The sequence below is a fragment of the Chrysochloris asiatica genome, unplaced genomic scaffold (assembly GCF_000296735.1).
Source record: "Chrysochloris asiatica unplaced genomic scaffold, ChrAsi1.0 scaffold00042, whole genome shotgun sequence".
Lineage (NCBI taxonomy): Eukaryota > Metazoa > Chordata > Mammalia > Afrosoricida > Chrysochloridae > Chrysochloris > Chrysochloris asiatica.
The window spans coordinates 14,376,901-14,403,187 of record NW_006408560.1 but is presented as its reverse complement, the minus strand read 5'-3'; the positions used below and the strand labels follow the sequence as shown (position 1 = coordinate 14,403,187).

The 26,287-nt window shown below is 40.9% G+C and overlaps 1 protein-coding gene and 2 pseudogenes across 1 annotated transcript in view; 1 reads left to right on the top strand and 2 right to left on the bottom strand.

The window, feature by feature from the left end:
• Positions 1 to 2,973: 2,973 nt before the first annotated feature.
• LOC102814804 lies at positions 2,974 to 8,526 on the bottom strand (annotated as a pseudogene).
• A 5,118-nt stretch (positions 8,527 to 13,644) lies between these two features.
• On the bottom strand, positions 13,645 to 14,410 carry LOC102814415 (annotated as a pseudogene).
• The window catches only part of ASH1L (ash1 (absent, small, or homeotic)-like (Drosophila)), a 329,236-nt gene continuing 317,149 nt past the window's right edge, over positions 14,201 to 26,287 (top strand). Inside the window, exon 1 of the mRNA XM_006861559.1 lies at positions 14,201 to 14,558. The gene's annotated coding sequence lies outside the window, so the exon portion shown is untranslated. The remainder of the gene's footprint in view (positions 14,559 to 26,287) is intronic.

The following is a 26,287-nucleotide window of genomic DNA, read 5'->3' as shown; positions in this document are numbered from 1 at the left end:
TCCCTCTCTGGATCTAAAGTCTCCAGCTGCTCCATCGCTCCACGTCATCATCTCTGCCTCCATTTCAGGCATCACTGCTTCTCTGGGTAGGGTCTTGCTCTCTGCTCTTCTCCCTTGATGGTCCTAGGGCACTTTAGCTTTTTTAAAAACAAAAAACCCACTCAAGCATATAAAATTTACATCTCCAAAGGGCACATTCTGCAAGTTTGCCTCCTGGCCACCAGATCTTTGTTCCTCTCGACATAAATCTAGAGTCCTCAGCTGTTCCCCCTCTCTATGACCCCATCGCTGCCTCCATCTCTGGCATCACTGCTTCTCTGGATAAGGTCCTGCATTCTGCTTGTGTGCTTCTCCCTTGATGGTCCTAGGGTCCTCTGTTTCTGGATTGTTAAGATTAACCACTCCTCTGTCTTTGTTACAAAACTTCTACCTTTACAATTGAGGCAGTTGCAATTAGTCATGATAACAATTATTCACTATTTTTTTTTTTTTTTTGATGGAACGCCACTCTTTAATGGGTTAAAGGGGGGAAGGCAAGCGTTGTGTTTGCTGGTCTCTGCGCAGATGTCCTAGGAGGGATCAACAATTATTCACTATTGAATCATACAAATCATCTTATCCTCATCTCTTTTCACCAGATCCATCTAGACAAGATGAAATCTATTCAGTGGGGAATCTTTCTTTCCCCCCATACTCTTAAACTAAACTCCCTCTTGAGATCTTGTAAGCCAGTCACTTCGTGCCTTTATAGTCCCCACATTTAGGTAGCTATTGTCTAAGTTGTATCCTATCTGTATACATAGATAGCATTGATATTTGATAGGAAGAATCCTTCCCTCTCTGTTGGTATTTAGGGTAACTACCTCTCTGAGTATAGGTCAAGTTCATCAAATTGTAGCAAATTACCCTCGTTTCCCTTATCCAAAAAATTTTTTTTTAATCTTCCTCTAGTCGAGTTCTGATTATCAAGCTATCGAGGCTAGGTCAAATAGGTACTGTCTGCAAGTTTGGGTGTTCTTATGCATCTCCCTTCACTTCATATCAGCTAGTTGCTTCACTCTCAGCTCTAGCCCTCTGTGGCTATGTCCTTGTCCATGGGCTCAAGTGTCCTCAGGTCTCACCACACTTTGGACCAACCAGTCCTTCCTCTTCTCTCTCTCATCTCCAGGTCAACAGGAGTCAGTGGACTGGGGTTGAACTCAGCCCATTTCTTCATTGCTGCCTCTCCCCCTCTTCCACTCACCAGTAAACCAATGTGGTCTTACAAGCTTATTTGTGTGTTCCCTTTGAGTTTCAGTCTTAGAGAGGAGTTTGTCCTGAAGGAACTTGATTGCTTGCCTTGATGGCTTCCTGGCGAACAGCCTGCTTACTTTTGTAGTAGCCAGTCATGCTGACATTTTTGTTTTACCTGATGATATTTCTTTGAAGGTGTATCTTCTGTCACTCTAGCTGTTCCAGTCTGGTCTGTTTGTCTTTTCTAGTGAAAATGTTCCACCTCATATGGTTCTGAATGGGACTCAGGATTCCACCTAGGATCCGATAATCTATAAAGGCTTTGCACGAGGCCTATTTCACTGGGCAAGTTCTAGAACCCTTTTTAGGTATTCCGCTTCTTCCCACTTGATTGTTAGCTTTGTCTTCCTGGTGAACAGCTTGCTTATTCTTGTAGCAGCCAGTCATGCTGACATTTTTGTTTTTCCTGATGATCTTTCTTTGAAGATGTATCATCTGTCAATGTAGCTGTCCCAGGCTGGTCTTCTTGTGCTTGCTAGTGGGAATGTTCCACCTCAAAAGGTTGTGGATGAGACTCAGGATTCCACCTAAGATCCTATACTCTATAAAGGCTTTGCATGAGGCCTATTTCACTGGGCAAGTTGTAGAACCCCTTTTAGGTATTCCAATCAATTATAGGCTGAATGTGGGCTTACAGGTTTTCTCTAATCATGTTTCCCAACATTCCTTTCTATCCCATTCAAGTGTCTATTTTACAATAGTAGGCAAGGGAAACTAATATTCATAAGGCAGTCAAAGATTTTAGTATTATTTCCCCTCTTCAAGCTATACCTAGATCCTTGTATCCCAGAGCTCTGTTGTTCCAAGGCTGAGCATGCATCATTATTTATCTGTGGCCTTATTACTTAGATGGGTGTATATTTTGGTATTTCTTATGTTTTCTGACGCCTCCAGGTAGATGTGATCAGGAGATGGGCTTCCCTTTTCACTCTTTCTGAAAAATTTCAAGATGCCACTGTTGGTTATTGTAACATAACTCAGGATTTAATTTTCGGCCTATTTCCTTTTTAGTCTGCCTGTCCCTCTCCACAATCCCCGTTCAGGCCTTTTTCCTAGTGATGAACAGTTTAGGGCCAGCTTGGCCATTTGGTTTTAAGTGGAAACTGTCACTTTAAATTTCGAAGAGATCTGTGTGCATAGTAGTAACCTCCAGGGGTGTCCACCTGCTTAGGCTCCACCTCTAGTCACCAGAATGGAGGTGCGCAGACAGCAAGAGACCAATGAACAGATACCAAAAAAAAGAATGGCCACACCTTTATCTCTGTGGTTCTGTCAGGTGTCCGTGGCTGCTCTGATCCTTCCCCAGTTCGGTCTCACCCAAGATGGCGGCTCCGGGAGCAGTTGAACATCTTGAATTAGAAAGCACTGGATTTCTTGCTTCTGCTACAAATTCCCCTAGCTGTAAGCCTCCCAACCTTCTAAATATTCTTTTATATGTCGTTCAGAGTTCTGGCACCATGCCCTGAGCATGCTTGGTCTGGTATTCTGTGTTGTTGCTGATAGAGCTCTTCACTGCACTTCCACCCAATCTGCCATCTTGTTTGTTCCCCTACAGGTACATTTTTATCTTGAGTCATTTTGTAGAGCAGTACAGGTGTCGTTTCATAGAATAAGGGGACTGCAACAGATGGTTCCTAAAATCAATGATTTCTTGTAAACATGAAATTTGTGCAGATTTTCTTAACTTTGATCCTAGAAATTGGGAATAAGATCAAAGGTGAATTTAGTAGCCAAAAAACATCAAGTTTGACTTCTTACAAATTACGTTACCATTCCTCTCTTCCAGAAAACAAAACAGACAAAATAAAACTAGCAGCACATTAAAAAAGAAAAATTACAAAGGATTTCAGTACTTCCCCCCACCCTTCCATCAAAACCTGAACAAAAATAATGAGCAGCACCCATAAAAGTATCAAGAAAATGGCTAAGCCCCTCCTTTCCTGCAGCAAAACAGTCCTCAGCCTCAGCATTCTTGGCCAAATCACAGTGTCCATCATTTTGGGCTCATCATCTTCTTTGGGTAGCACTGAGCTTAAACTGCATAGAGCTGTGATGGTAGAATACTGGAGAGGATCGGGATTCTGTGGTAAGGATTCTAATAAACCTATAGGTCCACCACCAGAATGGAGAACATGATTCTGAATCATCATCGATTGAAAACTCTGTGATTGAGAACAAAGTCTTATTCCTGACTTGAAAGATTCAAGTTCATTTTGGAATGCTTCAAAATGACCTTCTTCTTCTGCTTTGGTTTTCTGGAAAAATAAACGGAAAACACCCTCTTGGGTCCACATGAGCGTTCCTGGCCATTTCCCTAATAAACTGCATGACAATGACTTGATGTACTATTTGTTCCATTAAAGCCCCTTTCTGTTCTGCTTCCAGATGAAAACACCATAAAATAAAGATACTGGGTAGTTTCTTCATATACAAGGTAAGGATGGTCAGGCAAGAACCTCTGACTGTCATCCCATCAGTTCAACATTCCAAAATGTCTGATTTTTTTGTTCATATTTCTGCATAAAAGATTTTAATTTCATCTTCATCTTCTGTTTCTTTTATCTTGATTAATAAAACTCTTAAAACATCCTTGCTAATGGCCTCCGTGTTCCACAGACACCTTTGCTCTCTCTGCACGAGAGACTCTTCTTTCTGCCACCACTCTTCCTCCCGCTGCCTGAGAGGTAGATAAGATCAAAAGTTTACATTCAACAAATCATACATTTTGTTTCATTTCAATGATTGCAATCCCCTCCATGCAACAAGGATTATCCTACTTCTTCCCTGTGGTTCCATTTCACCCATCTTTCCAATCCTTCTGAACTTTGTCCTTAAGTAAATGTTGCCCTTTTGATTTTGAATGACTGACCATTCCATGGTGAGCACACCTTACTAGTGTTGTTGTCCCCCTTACGTATCTTTCTACTGCTTGGTTGAAAACTGGGCCACGAGGGTAAATTCTTTTACAAACAAGAAGAGTGGTAGAGGGCCATAGTGTCAGATTCCTCCAGTCTCTTTCTGATTAGTAAGGCAATTTTTTTTTTTTTTTTTTTTTAAATAATTTTGTGTTTTGTTCCACATTTTCTCCCACTCTATACAGAAATATCTAATGTGATCCCTTTCAGAGCAGTTGGTAGTGATACCTGGGTACCATATAGTTCTGGTCTTGGAGACTGATGTTTAAATACTCTATTAGTCCATTGGACTAATTGACTCAAAGCATCTTCAGTGCTTGTCACTCTTCTTTCTTCTGCACATGGAGAGATCAATTGCTGCACCTTAGATGGCAGATGATGAGCTTTTAAGATTCCAGACACTGCTCAAAGCAGGATGGAGAACATTGTCTTTGTGGATGTTATGTGTGGTCACTTTTTCCAAGACAGATTTGTTTGTTCTTCTGGCAGCCCATAGTACTTTCAGTAGTTTTCTCCAACACCATAATTCAAATGCATCCATTCTCCTAAGGTCTTCTTTATTCAATGCCCAACTTTCACATGCATATGAGGCCATTGAAAATACTATGGCTGGGTTGGGGCACACCTTAGATCTAAAACTGACATCTTTGTTCTTTAATACTCTAAAGAGATATTTTGATTTCTTGACATCTGCTTCCATAAGTGTTGGTTATGGAAAAGCAAAATTTAGTCTTTGACAACTTCTATCTTTTCTCCATTTAACATGATGTTATTTATGGGTCCAGTTTTGAGGATTTTCATATTATTTTACAATGAGAATCAATCCATACTGAAGGATTTAGCCTCTCATCTTCATCTGAAGAAATGATTTGATGTGTTAGATACTAACGACTGAAAACTGGAAGAGTTGTGGGATGATATCAAGAACATAACACAACAAATAAAGAAAAGACCAAAGTGAATGTCAGAAGAGACTCTAGAAGTTGTTCTTGAACAAAGAGAAGCTAAAGTTAAGAGATGAACTAAAAGAGTTGAACAGAAAATTTCAAACAGCAGCTTGAGAAGACAAAGTGTTATAATGAAATGTGCAAAACCTGAAGTTAGAAAACCAAAAGGGAAGAAAATGCTCAGCATTCTCAAGCTGAAAGAACAAGAAAAACTCAAGCTTCGACTTGCAATATTGAAGGATTCTAAGGGCAAAATACTGAATGATGCAGAAAGCATCAAAAGAAGATAGAAGGTATGCACAGAGTCACTGTACCAAAAGTAAAGATCAATGTTCAACCATAGAGAGGCAGCATATGATCAATAATCAATTGTACTAAAAAGTCCAAGCTGCATTAAAGGTACTGGCAAAAAAACAAGGCTCCAGAAATTGATAAAATATAAATTGAAATCTTTTAAAAAACTGATGCAGCACTGGGGGCACTCAGTCATCTATGCCAAACAATTTGGAAGACAGCTACCTGAATGAGCAATTGGAAGAGATCTGTATTTGTGCTCATTCCAAAGAGTGGTGATATAGTACAATGTGGGTATCATTGAACAATATCATTGGTATCACATGTAAGTAACATTTTGCTAAAGATAAATTAAAAACATAAGAAAAAATGGTTGCAACAGAACATCTTATGAGGTAGGTACTATTATTATCTTCATTTAACAGAGAGGTAAAAATGGTAAAATAATTAAAGGCATAGACTCACGAATCTAACTAGATCTGAAACCCAGCTCATCCATATACCAGTTGTGTGACCTTAAGTATGTTTCCTCACTGTAACATGGATATGATAGTATCTAAATCATAGGACTGTTTTAAGAATTACATGACTTTAAAATATCAGCTTATTATTATTAAGTCTCTATCCAAGCTTACAAGGAGCTCTGGTAGCGTAGTGGTTACGAATCGGGCTGCGAACCTTAAGGTCAGCGGTTCGAAACTACCAGCCGCTCCGCGGGAGAAAGATGAGGCTTTCTACTCCCGTAAGGATTTACACCCTCGGAAACCCTGTACAGGGTCGCTATGGGTCGGAACCGACTCGACGGCACTTAACAACAACAACAACATCCAAGCTTACACAGCTACCAAGTAGAAAAGCTCAACTTTTAACCTAGACAGTCTGGAATATGTTGTTGTTATGTGCCATGGAGTCGGTTCTGACTCATAGCGACCCCATACAGGGTTTCCGAGGCTGTAAATCTTTACGGGCGCAGAAAGCCTCATCTGTCTCCCACAGAACAGCTGGTAGTTTTGAACTGCTGACTGTGAGGTTAGCAGCCCGATTCGTAACCACTACGCTACCAGAGCTATATACTCTGCTAAACGGCAATCTTATCACCTGTTAGTTTGTCATACTGTGGGGTCTTACACAAAGCTATGATGATGAAAGCTTCGCCACCAGTATTTCAAATAGGAGTTGTTGTTGTGAAGTGCTGTTGAGTCGATTCCAACCCATAGCTACCCTGTATAGGGTTTCCCAGGAGCAGCTGGTGAGCTTGAACCACCAACCTTGAAATTCAAATGACTTTGCAGTCTGACGCATTAGCCAACAGTGCCACACCAGGGCTCTTCAAATAGGAGTAGAGTCATACATAATAGGAAAGTTTCAGCAGAGCTTCCAGAATAAGATAGACAATGATAAAAGGCCTGGTGATCTACTTATAGAAGCTAGACAGTGAAAACCTTGTGGATCACAATAGACTGTCATTTGATATAGTGGTAGATGATTAGCTCTCTAGGTTGGACGGCACTATACAACAGTTCCAAGGAACTCTGGTAGTGTAGTTGTTATGAGTCGGGCTGCTAATCTCAAGGTCAGCAGTTCTAAATTATTACCCATTCTGCCAGAGAAAGGTGAGGCTTTCTGCTCCCATAAAGATTTGCAGCCTCGGAAACCCTACGTAAGGTCGCTGTGAGTTGGAAGCGATTCTGCGACACATCACCATCACTATACAACAGCTCAAATAGTAGACTTCAACATACCAATGATTATGAAGATGGTATAGGACTGGGCAATATTGTGTTCTGTCACATGTACAGGTATAGTAAGAGCTAACTCAAGGGCAACTCCAAAAACAAAAGGCAATCATTGGAAACATGAGTTTAAATATTTAGTATTGAAAGAAAAAATTCAAATTTCCCCTTGTTAAATAGAAATATGATTTATAGACTCATTGCTGCTAACTTCAAGGTCAGTAGTTTAAACCAACCAGATGTTCAACAGGAGAAAGGTGAGGTTATCTGTTCCCGTAAAATTTTGCAGTCCTGAAAATACTATATAGGGTCGACATGAGTTGGAATCAGCTTGATGGCAGTGGGTTTTTTTTTTTTAGGTTTGGATGCTTATGTAACATTTATCCATTAACTTGTCCAATGTAAAATCAACTCTGACCATATTCCAGTAGTTGTATCTTTACAAATTTTAACATTTGAAACCTTATTTTAAAAGATTACATTGAATATCTACCTCTGTCTATCTACATTGCATTTAGACAACATTCCAGCAAGAAAGTGCCATGAAATAAATGTTTAATTATTTTTACTCTAGTGAGTCAGATGACAGCTCAACTAACACTGCAGCGGTATAGCAATACCATAGAGCCCACCTGTCTATTTACAGCTTGAAAATTGATGTCAAGAGAAACAGAGCAGTTGGGAAATACAGGATATCTATGCAGCTTAGCTTAGTGTCTATAACTATGCCTGGAGAAAAACCTCAGTTAAACCACACCCTTGTTTAAATTAAAGCAAAAAACTACAATCCAAGGCAGTTGGAGGTTAGTCATGATTTGGCTCTCCTGTATTAGTTTCCGATTGCTGTTGTTACAAATTACCACTAACTAAATGGAATCCTGGTGTGGCTCTGTAGGATAAGCACTGAGCTGCTAACAATAAGGCTGTCAGTTCAAATCCACCAACTGCTACTTGGAAACCTATACAGGGTTGCTTTGAATTGGAATCATAGCATTTAACAAATGCATTTTGTTGTTGTTGTTAAGTGCTGTTGAGTTGATTCTGACCCATAGCGACTCTGTATAAGGTTTCTGAGGAGCAACTGGTATCAAAAGTATACAATTTCAGTGTCTTACAATTAGGTACTTCAGAAGTCAAATGGGTCTTACAGAACTAAAATCAAGATGTTGATAGGGCTGCATTCCTTTCTGGAGGCTGTCAAGGGAATCAGTTATCTTGTTTTATCCAGCTTCAAAAGGGTGCACACAATCCTTGACTCAAGCTCTGTTTCATTTTCAAAGTCACCAGTGGTCTTTTCAGTCTTTCTCACATTGCATTATTTCGACAGTCTTTCTCACATTGCATTATTTCGACACTATTTTCTTACCACCCTATTCCATCTTTCAAGGAACCTGTGATTACATTGGGTCTATCCAGATAATCTCCCTATTTTAAAATCAGCAGATTAGCAAACTTGATATTATCCATCTGCAAAAGAACTCCCTTTCATGCATATAGTAATAAATTGTTGGGATTACGACATGGATATCTTTGCTGGGTGGGGGGTGGGGGTGGGACACATTATTTTGCTTTCTGCATCTTCCTTGGTTCAGTGAATTTTGTGAGTTCATTTTACTGACTCCTTGATATATTTTAGTCTCTGGGGCATACACAGGAAATTAGTATACTGTACTATTTGCCTTTACTTATTGACAAATTATGATATCAGTATAGTTATTGAAAGCTACTTGAAGGCAGAAGAGACCATTATAACTTTATACACTGGTACAGTGAAGTTTGATTTAAAATGTTTCTTTTTCTGTTGCATGTGCAATTATGTTGATGAGAAATTCTGCTATGATGGCAATATGGTATATTGTTAGAAAAAGTTAGGTTTTCAGGGAAAGGTAAACTAAGGTCTAAATATCAAGTTACTTAACTTTTTCTGAGTCTCATCTGTTTACTGTTTTAATGGGTATATGATTGTCTATCTCAGTGTTGTTTATTGTGAGGATTAAACAAAAAACATGTAATTCCAAAAATGTTAATTTTCTTTTACTTCTGGCATTTTCAGTATCTAATATTCATCTGTACAGGGTCGCTATGGGTCAGAACCGACTCAACGGCACTTAACAACAACAACAACAACAATATTCATCTCAGTATTTCAAAGATATGCTCTGCATTAGAGGTTATAAAAGCCTGTAAAAGAAATGTTAGACATGGTTCTTGCCCTAGAATAAAAAAGTTGCTGGTTGGGTAATACACATGAAATACCTGAAACAAGGAAATAAATGTAAACCTAAGTAGGCTTCATGAAAGAGGTGGGATTTAAGATGGTTTGGAAAAGCAAATATATGGTGAGATAATTAAGATTGATTTCCTTTTTACCTTAAAAAAAAAAAAATTAATACTTTGAAATATAGTAAGAGGGAAAATTGTTAAGTGCCTTAAGTTGGTTCCAGCTCATAGTGACTCTGTATATGGTTTCCAAGGCTGTGAATTTTTGCAAGAGCAGAAAACCTTATCTTTCTCCCATGGAGCAGTTGTTGGGCTCAAACCACCACCACTCTTTTGGTCTGTAACCCAGTGCTTATCCTCTAGAGCTCCCATGCTCCCATGAGGGTAACAAGAGTTTATTGCCCTTTGGAAGTCCTGGTGGTTTAAGAACCTTCTGAGGTGGGACATTCCCACATGACAGGGCATGTAGACCAACTCAGAGGGGCTAGAGGAGCAAGCTGTTCACCTGGGAGCCATCAAGGCATGAAAAGTTAGTTCTTTAGGAGAAACTTTATTCCAAGACTGAAACTCAAAGGGAACACATGAGCAATCTTGTAAGCTTGGTGATGCACTGTTCAACTTGTGAGCGGAAGTGGGGGAAAGGCAGCAATGAAAGACATGTTCCATAGACACCCGTCAACCATGAGATGAAAGAGAGAAGAGGAAGGGCTGCTTGGTGAGAAGTTTAGGGAGACTTGGGAACTCATGACCTAGCCACTGGGGGCTAGAGTGAGAGTAAAGTGTCCCGCTGATCTGAAGGCAGGGGAGGTGTGCAAGAATACCCAAACTTGCAGATAATACCCATTTGACCTAGCTTGGATGGTTTGTTGATGATGTTTTATACAGGAAGCAAGTACAAATTGCTACAACTGGATCAACTTGACCTTGAGTAGTTACTCAAAATTCAAATGGAGAGTGAAGGAATCTTCACATCACGGATCAAGCCTAACCCCTCAGTACAAAGGGTTGATAGACACTGGCAACCTAGACACTACCAAAAACGGAGGGTTATAAACGTATGAAGTGGCTGGCTTAAAAGTTTTCAAGTGTGCGCTTAGTTTCAGAGCGAGGGGGTAGGCAGAATCCCCACTCAGTAGTTTTCCTCTTGTCTACATGGGTCTAGTGAAAGGAGATGGGGGAAGATGGGGATAGGATTCTTTTGATTCAAGAGTGAAAATTGTTATCACGTCTAGTTACGACGGTCACAACTGTAAAGGTGGAAAGTGTATAACAAAAAGGGCACATTCTGCAGTCTGTAGACGTGTAACAAAATGTGGGTAGTAGTTAATTCAGGAACAGATTACCCTAGGACCATCTAGAGGGAAGAGCATGAGTGGAGCATGGGATCCTAACCAGAGAAGCAGGGACACCAGGGGAAGCAGAGGTAATGGCAAAGAGAGAGAAAACAGCTGAGGACTCTGAACCTATGGAATGAGAAAGGCTGTGTGCTGTTGGGCAGGAGGCTGGCTTGCAAAAAGTGCCCTTTGGTTGTTTAAACGATTACATATTTTCTGTGTGTTTTGTGCACATCAAAAAAAAAAAAAAAAAAAGTGGGAAACTAGAGGCCAATACTGTGAATCGATGGTGCATGAAGGGGATTGTAATCATTGCTATGAAACAAACTACGATTGGTTGAGTACAAAACTGATGATCTGCCCTGTAAACTCTCATTCAATTCACAATAAAAGCTCTAAAATAAAATAAAATAAAATAAAAAAAGTCCTGTGTATTAAGAAAATATTTTTCTTGCTAAATGATGGTTACAGGGCAGTTGGGGAGTTGGGGGGGGGCGGTGGGAGGGAGGGAAAAAATAAAGGGAATAGAGGTAAATACTGTTAACTAATGGCACATGGAATGTATTACAATCATTGAAATGACACAAAGTATATCATTTGTTCAATTTAGTACTGATCTTCTGTTCTGTAAACCTTCACTCAATCCACAATAAAAAGTTAAAAAAAAAAACACCCACCCAGTCCTGGTGGAATAGAGGTTAAGAGTTTGGTTCCTAACAAAATGGTTAGCAATTTGAACCCACCAGCCACTCCAAGGTAGAAAGATGTGGCAGTGTGCTTCTGGAAAGATTGTTGTTAAATGTCAACGAGTCAGTTCTGGTTCAGCAAGCCTTTATAGGGTTTTGGAAGAGTGGCTGGTGGGTTTGAACTGCTAACCTTGTGGTTCACACTCCAATGCTGATCCTACAGTGCCACATGAGGAGTCCAGGAAAAGATTACCATCTTGGAAATTCTATGCGGCAGTTCTATTCTGTGTTATAGGGTGGCTATGACTCAGAACAGACTTGCTGCAAACGGGTTTATTTATTTGTTTATTAGAGCCCAACTGTTGTTGTTGTTAAGTGCCATCGAGTCAATTCCGACCCATAGCAACCCTGTAAAGGGTTTCCAAGGCACAGCTGATGAGCTTGAACCACCGATTTTTCAGTCCAAACGACTTTGTAGTCTGACACATTAGCCCACAGTGCCACACCAGGACTCTTTAGAGCCAAATTTGTTGTTGCTGTGAAGTGCCGTTGAGTCAGTTCCGACCCACAGCGACCCTGTATAGGGTTTCTGAGGAGCAGCTGGTGAGTTTGAACCGCTGATCTTGATCTTGTGGTTCAAACGGCTTTGCAGTTTGGCGCATTAACCCACAGTGCCACACCAGGACTCCAATTAGGAGTGGTCTCTTTGAGATTTGGAGCCTGATTTAGGAGTTTGAGATCAATCCAGTCTAGTGATTTTCAAACCATTCCCTGGATCCCTATATGTGAGGGAAAACGAAATCCAAGTAAGAGTCCTCTCCCAATTTATTCTGCTTTACTCTTTTGTTGTTGCTTATCCTACAGCACCTAAACTACAAGATTAGATAAATCTTGGAATTATTTGTGGATTTTAATAGCCTATATCAAATCCACTGCCATAGAGTCAGACTCAAAGGACCCATTAGGACATAGTAGAAGTGCCCCACAAGGTTTTCAAAGCTGTGTGATACCGTTGGATAAGTACTGGACTGCTAAACCCAAGGTCTGTGGTGCAAACCCACCAGCCACTCCTAGGAAATCTTATACAGACAGGGTCTCTACGAGTCAGACCCAACTAGTCAGCACTTAACAAGAACAGCAATCTTTATAGAAGCTGTCACATCTTTCTCCCACAGATTGCCTGGCGGGTTCCAACCTCTGACTTTGTGGTTAGCACCTGCGCACTTAACTACTAAGCCACCAGGGCTCCCCTAGTGCTCTTGAATTCAAAGAGAAAAAAACAGACAGGGTCACTATAAGTTGGAACCAACTCAATGGCACTTAACAACACGTACAATTTTGAGAAACTATTTAGCAGTTACAGGAACCGGATCAACCTAGTTTTGCATTTATTAGCGACTTGGAAGAGAAGAACACAGACTACTAATTACACCCATAAACCTTATCAACACCAAAAACACTATAAACGATACTCTAATACTACTCTGCACTTTCATTGTGCCTAGGAGCGAATTTTATTTTACATATATTATTTCACACAGCTCTTAAGGCAGATTTGGAGTGAATTATTTTTTTATTGCCAGTTTTGGTTTTTTTTATTGATTGGAATTAAGAAAACTAACGTGTTGAAAGTGACACAAGACGTGGGAGGTCGCGTCCTGAAACGAACTAGAAATCCATGGTTTCTTTACCCTCTAACATCAGGCTATCTGAAGAAACTTGAGTTGTACCATTCATAAGTGGTGAGGAGAGTGCACAGAAACACTATCAAGTGTAGTGAGTACGGTAAAATTCTAAAGTGTCTTCGTTATTTAAATTAAAAAAAAAAGCATAGCCTATTCGCGCCAGTTCTTACATGATCCCAGAGGTCAGCAGCTCAGAGCCCGGGAGGACGCTTCCTAGGACGGGAGTCAACACTACCAACCTCTCCCCCTACTTCATAGAGTTCGGAGTCCTGCTCTTTTCCCTCATCGGTATAACCCCCAGGCCAGATCATTCCCTCACCGCAAATCGGGGACCGGTTCTCCTGAAGCGGTGAACTGCAGACCTTTTAAGCCACAGCCTCCACAGCGCAGGTTCGCCACGGGGAAAAACGCTCAATTCGGACTGCAGGAAGCTACTTAACGCGCAGCCGCCGCGGCCTCCAACCACCTGCCGGCGAAGGGGCGCAAGGCCACCCCCAACCTGCTCACCAAGGCCGGCAAAAGGAGGAGAGAAACGAGCTACGAGGCCGCGGCAATGAGCCTGGAGAGGTAGGTAAGTATAGGTCTCTGCCTACCACCTGCGTAATTCCAGTCATAACCGCAAGCCCGGGCTGCTCTCGCCTGTCCTTTTGTCCCCCGCCCCGGCAGCCAACAGGAATGGAACAGTCCCGCGGGGGGGATTGTGGGAGGCGCACGCGCGAGGGGTGGGGGGTGGGGGGGCCGGAGGAGGAGGCGGCGGCCGTGGCGGCGGTTGGTGGCAGTGGGGGCGGGGAGGGGGGAGGAAAGAAGAGGAGGTGGCTTGGGCTCGCGCCTCTAAAGGTACGCGTGAGGGCCCGCGCCAGAGCCGACTTTGACAGGGGCCGAGGGGATTCAGAGGACCGCGAGAGGAGGCGCTCCAGAGCGAGCGCGTATGGGCCAGGGGCCGCGCGGGGCGGGCGAAGGTGGTGGTAGTGGGAGCGGCGAGTGAAGAGCCCAGATACACTCTGGCGCGTGCGGGCGGGCGTGCGCACTTCACGGCCCGAGTTGGACTAGCGGGTGCGGGGGGGTGGGTTTGGGGGGAGAACGCGAGGAGGGAGGAGTGGGAGGTGGGGGGGGGCACGAGGCGCCCTTCGCTCCCTCCCTCCGGAGGAGCTGCCGCCGCCGCCGCCGCCGCCGCTCTGCCGCCGCCGCCGCCATTTTGGGCTCGCTTTGCGGAGGGGGAGAAGATCCCCGTTTTGGTTGTGGGACCCGCCTCCCCTCAGTTTCCCTCCTTAGCCCTACGCCTTTCCCTTCTTCCCTCTCACATTTCCGCCAGTCGGCTCACCCGCCGTCCGTCTCTTGACAAGCGGGAGGATCTGCAGTGGACCAAGGGAAGCGGAGGAGCCTGGTGGCGGCCGCCCCCTCCTCCTCACCTCCCTGCACTCTCATCTCTTTCGGCCTCGGCCTCTGACACGGTGAGTAGAAGGGCCTGGGGAGGCCTTTGGGCCTAAGTACTCTCTCAGAGAGCCAAGCCTTGGCTTTCTGGGAGCTGCTGACATCTCCTGGATCTGGACCTCCGGGAGAGAGGTGGTAAGGATGGGGGAGGGGAGAGCAGGGAAGGGGATCCTGAGCTTACCGGGAAGTCCCTCCTGGCGGGAGTGAAGGGGTGTCCCTGACAGGCCGGCTCCTGGCTTGGAGGAGGGGGCGGGAAAGTAAGCCAGTGGAGGCGGAGTCGGCTGTGCCCCTGACAGGTTCGTTTTGTGTGTGGGCAAGATTGGAGCATCCCCTGTAGTCTAGTTTGTATCTGTTTAAGGGATAAGAGGTGTAGGGGAGATGATGTTCAGAAGGTAGTTTACCTGGATGGAAAGATCCGTGGTGTCTCTGACATGATAAACTGTATATAGGAACGGCAGAATGATCTTAATATTAGAAGTTTAATACATTTCGCTGGCTGATTTGACCATGGACGAGACGTTATGGCCTAGAAGACAGGTGTCTGTTGGTGTATAACGGCAGTATTTGTATGCAAGGATGGAGATTGTTTCTGAAGGCTCATCCCGTGTTTATATAAGTATAATGGAGTTTCCCTTGCAAGTTACCTTATTTTAAAATAAAATAAATGTTGGCGTATTTTCTGCAAGTTGTTATGCCTGTCAAAGTATTTTAGAGCCTGGGAGCACTTTATTATTTATTGGGAAAGGCCAGTAATGGCAGTATACCAGACAAAATAGCTTATGTGTGGGGTCAGGGAGGAGAGAGACTTCAGACCAATTGTAGTTTTCAGAATTGTTTGTGCCTCTGAGTGAAGGTCCAGAATATCTTTAAATAATTGCTGTGAATCTAAAGAATAGGTGACTTTTTTGGATAGCTTGTTTGTATTAGCATTTTATAATAGAATAAAACTTTTATAATTTTATAGTGCTCTTTCAATTTCTTGTGATATGAAGTCTCTGTGATAGGGTAGATGTTCTACTGTTTTACAGAATAAGAACTGAAATACAAAGAAATAATGACCAAAGTCATATATTGTTGTTAAGTACCGTGGAGTCAGTTCCGACTCTTAGTGACCCTGCACAGGGTTTCTGAGGCTGCAAATCTCTACCGGAGCAGAAAGCCTCATCTTTCTCCCGCGGAACTGCTGATAGTTTCAAACTGCTGACCATGAGATTAGCAGCCTGATTCGTAACCACTACCCTACCAGAGCTCCTTAAAGTCATATATTAAATTGGTAAAATAGGGAGTAAAACCCAAGTTTATTGACTGCTAATACAGCCCTGGTGTGGTGCTGTGAGTTAATGCGTTGGACTGCAAGGTCATTATGAACCACAAGGTCGGCAGTTCAAGCTTACAAGCTGCTCCTAGGAAATGCTATACAGTGTTGCTATGAGTTGAAATCGACTTGTAGACACTTAACAATAACAACAATAATCCAGTCCTGGTATGGTGCAACAGGTTATGGGTTAATGTGCTGGATTGCAAAATTGGTATGAATTACAAGGTCTGCAGTAAAAGCTCACCAGCTGCTTCTCAGAAATCCCATACAGGGTTGCTATGAGTCAGAAACGACTGGATGGTACTTAACAACAACAACAATCCATTTCTAGTGTGGTACTGTAGGTAAACACTGGACTGCAAGTCAGTTTGAAACTCTAGGTTGGCAATTCAAACTCACCAGCCACTTCTTGGAAACCCTATACAGAGTTGCTATGAGTGAACCGACTCGATGGCACTTAACAGCAATCCAGCCCTAATGTGGCACTATAGGATAAGCACTGGACTGCTAACCTAAAGGTTGATGGTTCAAACTCACCATCTGCTCCTCGGAAACCCTGTATAGGGTTGCTGTATCAGAATCAATACGACTACACTTACCAACAATAATCCTGTACTGTATGCCCTATGCGGATTCCTGGTGTGCTGTAGGCTACTGCACCAGCTGTTTGAACTGCAAGGTCGGTGGTTCAGGCTAACCAGTTGCTCCTTGGAAACCCTATACAGGGTCGCTATGGGTCGGAATCGACTCGAAGGCACTTAACAACAACAACATATGACCTATACATGGTGTTTGAAGAAGTTTTTGTCAAGCATTTCAGTATATTGGAAAGATAGTGTGTACGAGGGGGCTTCATGAAGTTGTGGGGAAATTCCATAATCTTTTAATTCCATTTTTCTACAAACTTTTTGAAGCTCCTTTGTATCATTGCCTGGATTGTAATTGTGGGAGATTTTTCATGTCAGATGTGTATTTATTTGGAATATAGGTTGTCCTTGCCAGTATGAAAGAGCCCTGTTGTCCAAGTGGGCTAAGTGTTGGGCTACTAAATGCAAGGTTAGTGGTTCAAATTTTCCATTTGCTCTGACCGAGAAAGGTGAGGCTGTCCGCTCTGGGAGAGATTTATAGTCTCAGAAATGCTATGGAGCATGATGGCAGTGGTTTGGTTTTGGTGGTTTAGGATTTTGTCAGTCTGTTCTGTATGAAATGGATACCCGTGACTATGTTATTAAATATTTTTGAAGGAAACAATGCATTTCTGACACTTCAGTTTGTGTGTTTGAGAGAAGGAAGTATTTCACAGCTTAATTTTACCAGAGCAGCTACATGGAGGCTGGCATCTTAAGTTTAAATCAGTGGAAAGAATGATCTTCCTTGCATCCATTCAACAGATGTTTATTAAATGCCTACTCAAGGAGCCCTGGCATGGCACTGTAGGATAAGAGTGTATTGCTAACTGCAAGGTAGGCAGTTCAAACTTTCCAGCCACTCTTGGAAATCCTATACAGGTTGCTGTATCAAATCAGAACTGATTTGAGGGCATACAACAATAACTCAATGAATGGTTCCTGCTTTGGGGCAACATTAACCAGGATGATCCTGTTGAAATAGCCTGGGTGCATATGAGGACAATTATTTGGAATTAAAACTAGGAACTTTCCTTAAAAGTGTATTCCATTTCGAGGGAAGTGTAGGTCTTTTAGACAATTTAATATGGAAAAATGCAAGAGTATGGAGCAGAGTGAACAGTTGTGATAGATTGTGCTGTCTTTTCCATTTTCTTTTGGCTTTTATGAATAGCTATTTGTGAGAACTGAGAATTGTTTTTATATGTTCTTATGGATATTGGAACTTTTTGGCTGGGTTAAAGAAATTCTTTGAAGAACTAATTTGTAGTAAGGAGTCCTCTCTAAATGAATATATAGGAACAATATCTGAATTGAGTAAGCTTACCTGAATCCCATTGGAAAAATGGATGTTCTTTTGATAATCTAGACAGGTGATTCTTAAAAGATTTTTGGGTCACTTAACCTGAGAATCTGATGAATGGTGCACTGTGTCCTGTCTATAGAAAATGAGCATAATAAGCATAATAACAAATTATATGTACAATTTTAGGATGTTAACTTATTGAAATAGAACCAATTTATGTATATTTGGTTATCATTTGAAAGTCTCTCTGTGTGTGTATAGAGAGAGACAACATTTTTTATTTTTTATGAATGTTGGTATAAATTTGAAATTGAAGGTGTCTTTGAAATCCTATACAGGGTCGCTATGCGTTGGAATTGACTTGACCAGCACTTAACAACAACAATAACAATGACTGCATTTGAGCATTTTCACAATAAGGAGGACTTTAGGATCTATTGTTTTTTGTTCTTTCCATTCTCTGCAAACTTATTTTTGTTATTTGAATACAGATTTTCAATTAGATGATAAGGAAATACAATAAATCATTAATGTCTCTGACTTTACTCTTTCGAAATTTTTTTTATTTTGAGAAACACGCTCATCTCTTTACAGTTTTGCATTGGGATTGAGATTGTGTAAAATTTATTTCTTGAGATTTAGCTATTATATGGAGGCCTGGTATGGTGCTGTAGAATAAGCACTGCTAACAGCAAAGTTGGTGGTGCAAATCCACCAGCTGCTCCTTGGAAACCTTATACAGGATTACTATGAGTCGTAATCAACTCAATGGCACTTAACAGCAACGAGCTTGTTTATAACATTTATTTAGTTAATCCTCCATGGAGGTATACTACGATGAACATATGGCTCTGTTCTTGAAAATCTAGTGCATTTAAAACTATGGATTGGATGATAGGGCTTTTGAACCGAAGAGGAAAACATTCCTGTAAGTTGAGCGTTCAGAGTAATTGCAAAAAGGTGTTTCCATTACTTATTGTTGTTGTTGTTGTTAAGTGTCATCAAGTCGGTTCCGACCCATAGCGACCCTGTATAGGGTTTCCTAGGAGCAGCTGGTGAGCTTGAACCGCTGACCTTGCAGTGCAAATGGCTTTGCTGTCTGGCGCATTAACCCACAGCGCCACACCAGGACTCCATTTACTTATTCTTAGGAACCTATAAAGTTCTTATATAACTTGTGGTTGTTAAGTGCCCTCAAGTTGGTTCTGACTCATAGTGTAAGGTTTCTGAAGAGCTACTGTTGGGTTTGAACTGCTGACCTTGCGACGCAAACTGACCTTGCAGTCCAGCCTAATATCCTGCAGCACCACACCAGGATTCTTTATGTAACTTTATTGTTAAGTGTCATCAAGTCAATTCTGACCCATAGCCACCCTGTATAAGGTTTCCGAGGAGCAGCTGGTGAGCTTGAACCGCCGACCTTGCAGTTCAGACAGCTTTGCAGTCTGGCACATTAACCCGCAGTGCCACACCAGAACTCCTTATGTAACTTAGTCACTAAGAAATGTGTTTTGGTATGATCTGGTATTTTTGGGTAAAGGAACCATCTGATTTAAAAGGGATACAAACAGTAAACTGCCATTTCTTTTTTATAAAATGAGTTTAAAAGGTTTTAGTGTCATTTTTACATACACATAAATCTAGAAAACCCTTCTGGGATAAAATTCAGCTTTACTCATTAACAATAATTACTGTAATTTTAAAAGAGCAAGAGATTCAGAAAGGTGCCATAATAGGACAAATTACAGGATTCAATAAGCTAATAGAGAGATCTTATAAAAAATGGTCTGATTAATCTCTTCTCTTTATTGTCCTGTGTAAGAATGCCATAATTTTGAAGGATTACTATTTTTTCTTATTTTTAAGCTGGGCAGTAGGTTCATCGATGTTAATAATAATACATCATGGGCATACAGTGTGATGTATGTTCATATATACATAAATATCATGGATACCTGGTGTGGTTCTTTGGATTAATGTGCTGGACTGCAAAGTCGGTTTGAACCGAAAGATCGGAGGTTCAAGCTCACCTGCTGCTCCTCGGACACCCTATACAGGGTTGCTGTGAGTTGGAACTGACTCAACAGCACTTAACAACAACATGCATAGATACAGTCTTGTATGTGTCATATAGAGTCTTGGTGTAGCACTGCATAATAATGCACTGGACCAAAAGGTTGATTTGAACCATAATGTCGGTGGTTCAAACTCACAGTCACTCCTTGGATACCATATACAAGGTAGCTGTGAGTTGGAAACCAATTCAGCGGCACTTAACAACAATAACTCTTCAGGAAAGGAGACTTTGTGGTGATGTGGGTGTAGGCATTGGGCTAACGACAAGGCTGGTGGTTCAAACCCACCAGACACTCAATAGGAGAACAATGGGGCTGTCTGTTCCCACTTAAAATTTACAGTCTTGGAAATCCTGTATAGGGTTGCTGAGTCAGAATTGACTTAATGACATTGTTTTGTTTTTTTCTTTATTCTTGAGTTGTGCTCTAAAATGCAGTATAACTTTCCAGGTAACATCCTTGGTATTGTGTCAATATAGTATTAGTAGTGCCACTTTTGATATGCTTTAAGCTTTCTTTTTTGCCTTATTAATAGAGAATAGCCATCGTTCCTTCTCCGAGTATTCTTCCTGCACATATTAGAGATGTTTTACCAGGCGTGTAGATGATAGGTCATGGTCAAATAGTCTCATACTGTGTTGGTGTGGGTCTTTTAAAGGTAATATACAACCCTGCTGTAATCTGCTGTGAGGTCCACTTTGTGCCAGCTTTTCCAAATCATTACATATCTTAAAGCTGGCTGCCACAAGAGAGAGTGATGCAAGTAGTTCGTTTTGGTTTTCGTTTTTGTATGACTTATATTGCTAGTTTCTATGATAATTTTTCTTAAAATTACTTGTATGGGGGGGGGTTGTCATTGTTTATATTCTTACATATGGAGTCCGTAGGTTTTCTTGCTTTTGATTTGCCATCCTAATTAATGATAGCTGTCAATTTTATATTTCCTGTTTTAGAAAACACTTTTTTAATAACCAGAGTTATTAACAACCAGAGTTTTAACAACCAGAGTTGATCCAACAAATTAATAAACTATAGCTTCAAATACTGTCAAATACAGTAACTTTATTGTTATTTCATAGTTATATTTCCCTCCTTGATCTGCATTTTCATATGTTGTTGCATTTTCATATGGGGCAGCTTCAAATAGTTTGTAGAAAAATGGAATTAAAATATAACGGAATTTTTCTACAAACGTCTTGAAGCCCTTTCATATGTGAAGATTCTATATTTTATTGTTAGTGGTGGTGGTGTCGTCAAATTAAGTCCAACCCATAATGACCCTATGTGCAATAGAATGAAAAATCACAATATTCTTTTCATAGTTATTGTTAATTTACTCTTATATTTAAGCAACTTGACATGATTGTATACTGTTGAAATTTTTTTCAAATGTGGAAAATTTTAAACTTATATAGAATTCAAGAGAAGAGTATAAGCCCTCTGTACTCAACGTCCAGCTTCAACAATTAACATATGAACATTTTTGTCTACAGTTTTTGTGTGGCTTGTGGGTTAATACACTAGATAGTAAAGTCTGTTTGATCCGGAAGGTCGGTGGTTCAAGCTCACCAGCTGCTCCTCGGAGACCCTATAAAGGGTCACTGTGGGTCAGAACCAACTCGATGAAACTTAACAACATTCTTGTCTATATCTTAGCCTTTGTCTCACCTACCCCCTGTACACATTTGTCTTTTTCTATCCATTCTTACCTTCTAAACTTTTATTACTGAGCAAATGTTGCCCTCTTGATCTCATATGATAGATTGTTCTGAAGAATGCATACCTCCTTATTGTTACTGTTCTCCTAACAGGTCTGTCTGTTTAACTTCAAGTTGAATCTAGGGGTGAGTTTAGTTTTAGCTCTGAAGAGTAAAAGCCACAGTCTCAGGGTTTCCACCAACCAGTCTGTCAGATCACTAAGCCTGATGTTTTTATGATTTTGAGTTTTGTTCCATACTTTTCTAGTACTCTTTTCAGAGCGGTTAGCAATGGAAGCTATGCATTTTCTAGTTCTGATCTCTAGTTGTGGAGGCTGAGGTTCATGTGGTTCATTAGTCTTATGGACTAATTATATTTCCATGTGTCTTTGATTTTCTAAACCCTTTGCTCTGATCTCTACCAATAGTTACACTTTAGGTGGTCGCTCTCAAGCTTTGAAGACCTTAGTCACTACTCAGTAAAGGATGTAGAACTATGCTTTTGTGGACTGTGCTCCTCCAGTTGACCTTAAAGCCTATGACTATGGTTCTAAACTTCCAGGTCCAGTGCCCCATTCCCACAAGGGTTATGGCTACATTTCTTTGTGCCCTGTTTGCTCTACTGTGTACATGGATAAATTTACAGCATATAAAAATATGTGCCAAACCTATGATCATATATGATCATGAGTGTACCCTTTTGCCTACCCTACCTCTTCATCTTGCCTGTCTTTTATCCATTTGTAGGTTATTATAATAATACTTGTGTGTTACTAATAGTAATACAAAATTGTGTATGTAATAGTGTTTGCTTGTTGTTGCAATATATGATTTTGTGTTTGCCTTCTTTGCCAAATCAAGGATTTGTCTCTAAAATGAATGGGAATATATGCTACTAGATGAATTTTGTTTGGCTAGAGAACCTTCTTTATTTTATTTTCTTTCTTTATTTGTAAGCTTTTATTGTGAATTGAGTAAAAGTATTACAGGGCAGATCATCAGTTTTACATTCAACAAATCACATACATTGTTTAATTACTATGGTTATAATCCACTCCATGTATCATCAGTTAACAATATTTCTCGCTATTCCTTTCAGCTTTTATTTTTTTACACTCAGACATATGTAACAATTTAAACCACCAAAGGGTACATTCTGCAAGTCGGCCTCCTGGCCCCCAGTTTTCACTCCCTCTCTTTCCATGAATCTAGAGTCCTTAGCTGCTTCCTCTCTCCATTTCCCCATGTCTGCCTCCATCTCTGGTGTCTCTGCTTCTCTGGATAAGGTCCTGCATTTGGCTTTTGCTCTTCTCCTTTGATGTTGCTAGGAATCTCTGTTCCTGGACTGTAAGATTAACGGTTCCCGTGTTTTTGTTATAAAATTTCTACCTTTACAATTAGGACAGTCGCAATTAGTCATGATAACAATTACTATTGAATTATAAGAATCTTATTTCCATCTCTTTTAACCAGACGCATCTAGACAAGACGAAAACTATTCAGTGGAGACACTATCTTCCCCCACACAAACTCCCTCTTAAAACTTAGTAAGCCAGTCACTTTGAGCCTTTATCACGCACTTATTTTAGGTTGTTGTTGTTATTAGGTGCCATCGAGTTGGTACTGACTCAGCGACCTTATGCACAGGAGAATGAAAAACTGCCCGATTCTGGGCCAACCTGACGATCATTGCCACGCTTGAGCCCACTGATGCTGCCACTGTGCCAATCCATCTCGCTGGGGGTCTTCCTCTTTTTCTCTGATCCTCCATCTTACCAAACGTGGTATCATTCTCCAGTGACTGGTCCCTCCTGACAATATTTCAGAAGTATGAGAGACGAAGTTTGGCTATCCAACACTCTGGTTGTGCTTGTTCCAACACAGATCTGTTTGTTCTTTTGGCAGCCCATGGCACTTTCAATATTCTCCAACACCATAACTGAAAAGCATCAATTCTTCTACGCTCTTCTTTATTCACTGTCCAGTTATCGCATGCATTTGAGTTTATTGAAAATACCATGACTTGGGTCAGGCACACCTTAGTCTTCAAGCTGACGTCTTTGCTCTTCAACACTTTAAAAAGGTTTTGTGCAGCAGATTTGCCTAATGCAATACGTCGTTTGATTTCTTAACTGCTGTTTCCATGAGTGTTGGTAGTTGATCCAAGAAGAATAAAGTCCTTGACAACTTTAATCTTTTCTTCTTTGATAAGAATGTTGTTTATTGGTCCAATGGTGAGGATTTTTGTTTTCCTGACATTGAGATGCAATCCATACCGAAGGCTGCGCTCTTTGATCTTCATCAATAAATGTTTTTAAAGTCCTTTTCACTTTCAGAAAGCAAGGTTGTATCATCTGCATATCGTAGGTTGTCAATGAGTCTTCCTTCAATTCTGATCCACAGCCTTTGCATACTCAATAAAGCACAAATAAACATCTTTCTGATATTCTTTGCTTTCAGCCAAGATCCATCGGATGTGAACAATGATATCCCTCGTTCCACAGCCTCTTCTGAATCTGGCTTGAACCTTTGTATGTTCTCTGTCAATGTACGCTTGTAGCCGTTTCTGTATTACTTTTAGTAAAACTTTACTTGCATGAAATATCAAAGATAAAAAATGCAGTGATTTCTGCATTCCATTGGGTCACCTCTCTGGAATGGGCACAAATATGGATCTCTTCCAATCAGTCGGCCAGATCTCTTCCAAATTTGGAATAGATGAGTGAGTGCCTCCTGTGCTGCCTCACTTTTCTTTCTTTCTTTTTACGTTTTTATTGTGGAGTGAGTGAAAATTTAAAGGGCAGATCATCAATTCTACATTCAACAAACCTACATGTTTCATCACAATGATTACATTCCCTTCCATCAGTAGTTAACAGTGCTGCTCTCTATTCACTTTTTGGCTCTTTTTTTTTTTTTTGGAAAAACAGAACAAAACACAAACTAATCAGGCATATCCACATTCTGCAAGTCTGCCTCATGGCCACTATCTTTTATTCTTCTCTTCTCATGAATCTAGAGTCCTCAGGTGCTTCCTCTCTCCATGTCCTCATCTCTGGTGACGCTGCTTCTCTGGATAAGGTCCCGCCTTCTGCTTACACTCTTCTCCCTTGATGTTCCTAGGATCCTTTGTTTCTGGACTGTAAGATTAACTGCTCCTCCATTTTTGTTATAAAACTTCTAACTTTACAATTGTGACAGTCGCAATTAGTCAAAACAGTTACACACTGTTGAATCTTAAAAATCTTATCCCCATCTCTTTTAACCAGACCTATGTAGACATTGAGAAGACTAGAAGGAAAAGGTCAAAATGGATGTTAGAAGAGACACTGAAACTTGCTCTCCAGCATAGAGATGCTAAAGCAAATGGAAGAAATGAGGAAGTCCAAGAGCTGAACAGAAAATTCAAAGATCAGCTTGAGAAGATAAAGCCAAATATTACAACAAAATGTGCAAAAATCTGGAATCAGAAAACCAAAAAGGAAGAACCCACTCAGCATTTCTCAAGCTGGAGGAACTGATGAAAAAATTCAAGGCTCGACTTTAGTTATTGAAAGATTCTCTGGGCAAATTATTGAATGATGCAGAAAGCATCAAGAGAAGATGGAAGGAATACACAAAATCACCGTACCAAAAGGAAATGGTTAATGTTCAGCCGTTTCAAGAGGTAGCATATGATCAAGTGCCAGTGATACTGAAGGAGGAAGTCCAAGGTGCACTGAAGGAATTGGCAAAGAACGAGGCACCAGGAATTGATGGAATAAAAATTGAAATCTTTCAAGAAAGTGAGGCAGCACAGGAGGTACTTACTCATCTATGCCAAGAAATGTAGAAGACAACTATCTGGTCGAGTGATTGGAAGACATCCATATTTGTGCCCATTCCAAAGAGAGGTGACCCCAATGGAATGCGAAAATCATTAGACAGTCTCTTGAGTAGTTTTACTAAAGGTAATACAGAAACGACTACAATCATACATTGACAGAGAACTTCCAGAGTTTCAAGCCAGAGTCAGAAGAGGCCATGGAACGAGGACGTCATTGTTAATGTCCTATGGATCTTGGCTGAAAGCAGAGAATATCAGAAAGATGTTTACCTGTGCTTTATTGACTAGACAAAAGCTTTCAATTGTGTGATCCTGCCAAGCCTTGGACAACTTCATGAAGTATGAAGTATGAGTATTCTGGAAAACTTAATTGTGCTCATGAGGAATCTGTACCTGGACCAAGAAACAGTTGTTTGGACAGAACATGGGAATACTGAATGAATGGTTTAAAATTTAAACAGGTGTGCAACAAGGTTGTATTCTTTAACCATACTTACTCAACCTGTAGAGCAGAGAATCTGAGAAGCTGGGTTCTATGAAGAAAAATGTGGCATCAGGATTGGAGGAAGACTCATTAACAACCTGCTATATGCAGATGATACAAGCTTGCTTGCTGAAGTGAAGGCGACTTAAAACATTTACTGATGAAGATCAAAGAACACAGCCTTCGGTATGGATTACATCTCATTGTAAAGTAAACAGAAATCCTTACCACTGGACCAGTATACAACATTCTTATCAAAGGAGAAAAGATTGAAGTTTCAAGGACTTCATTCTTCTTGGATCAACTATCAACACTCATGGAAGCAGTAGTCAAGAAATCAAATAACGTATTGCATTAGGCAAATCTGCTGCCCAAAACCTTTTTAAAGTGTTGAAGAGCAAAGACATCAGCTTGAGG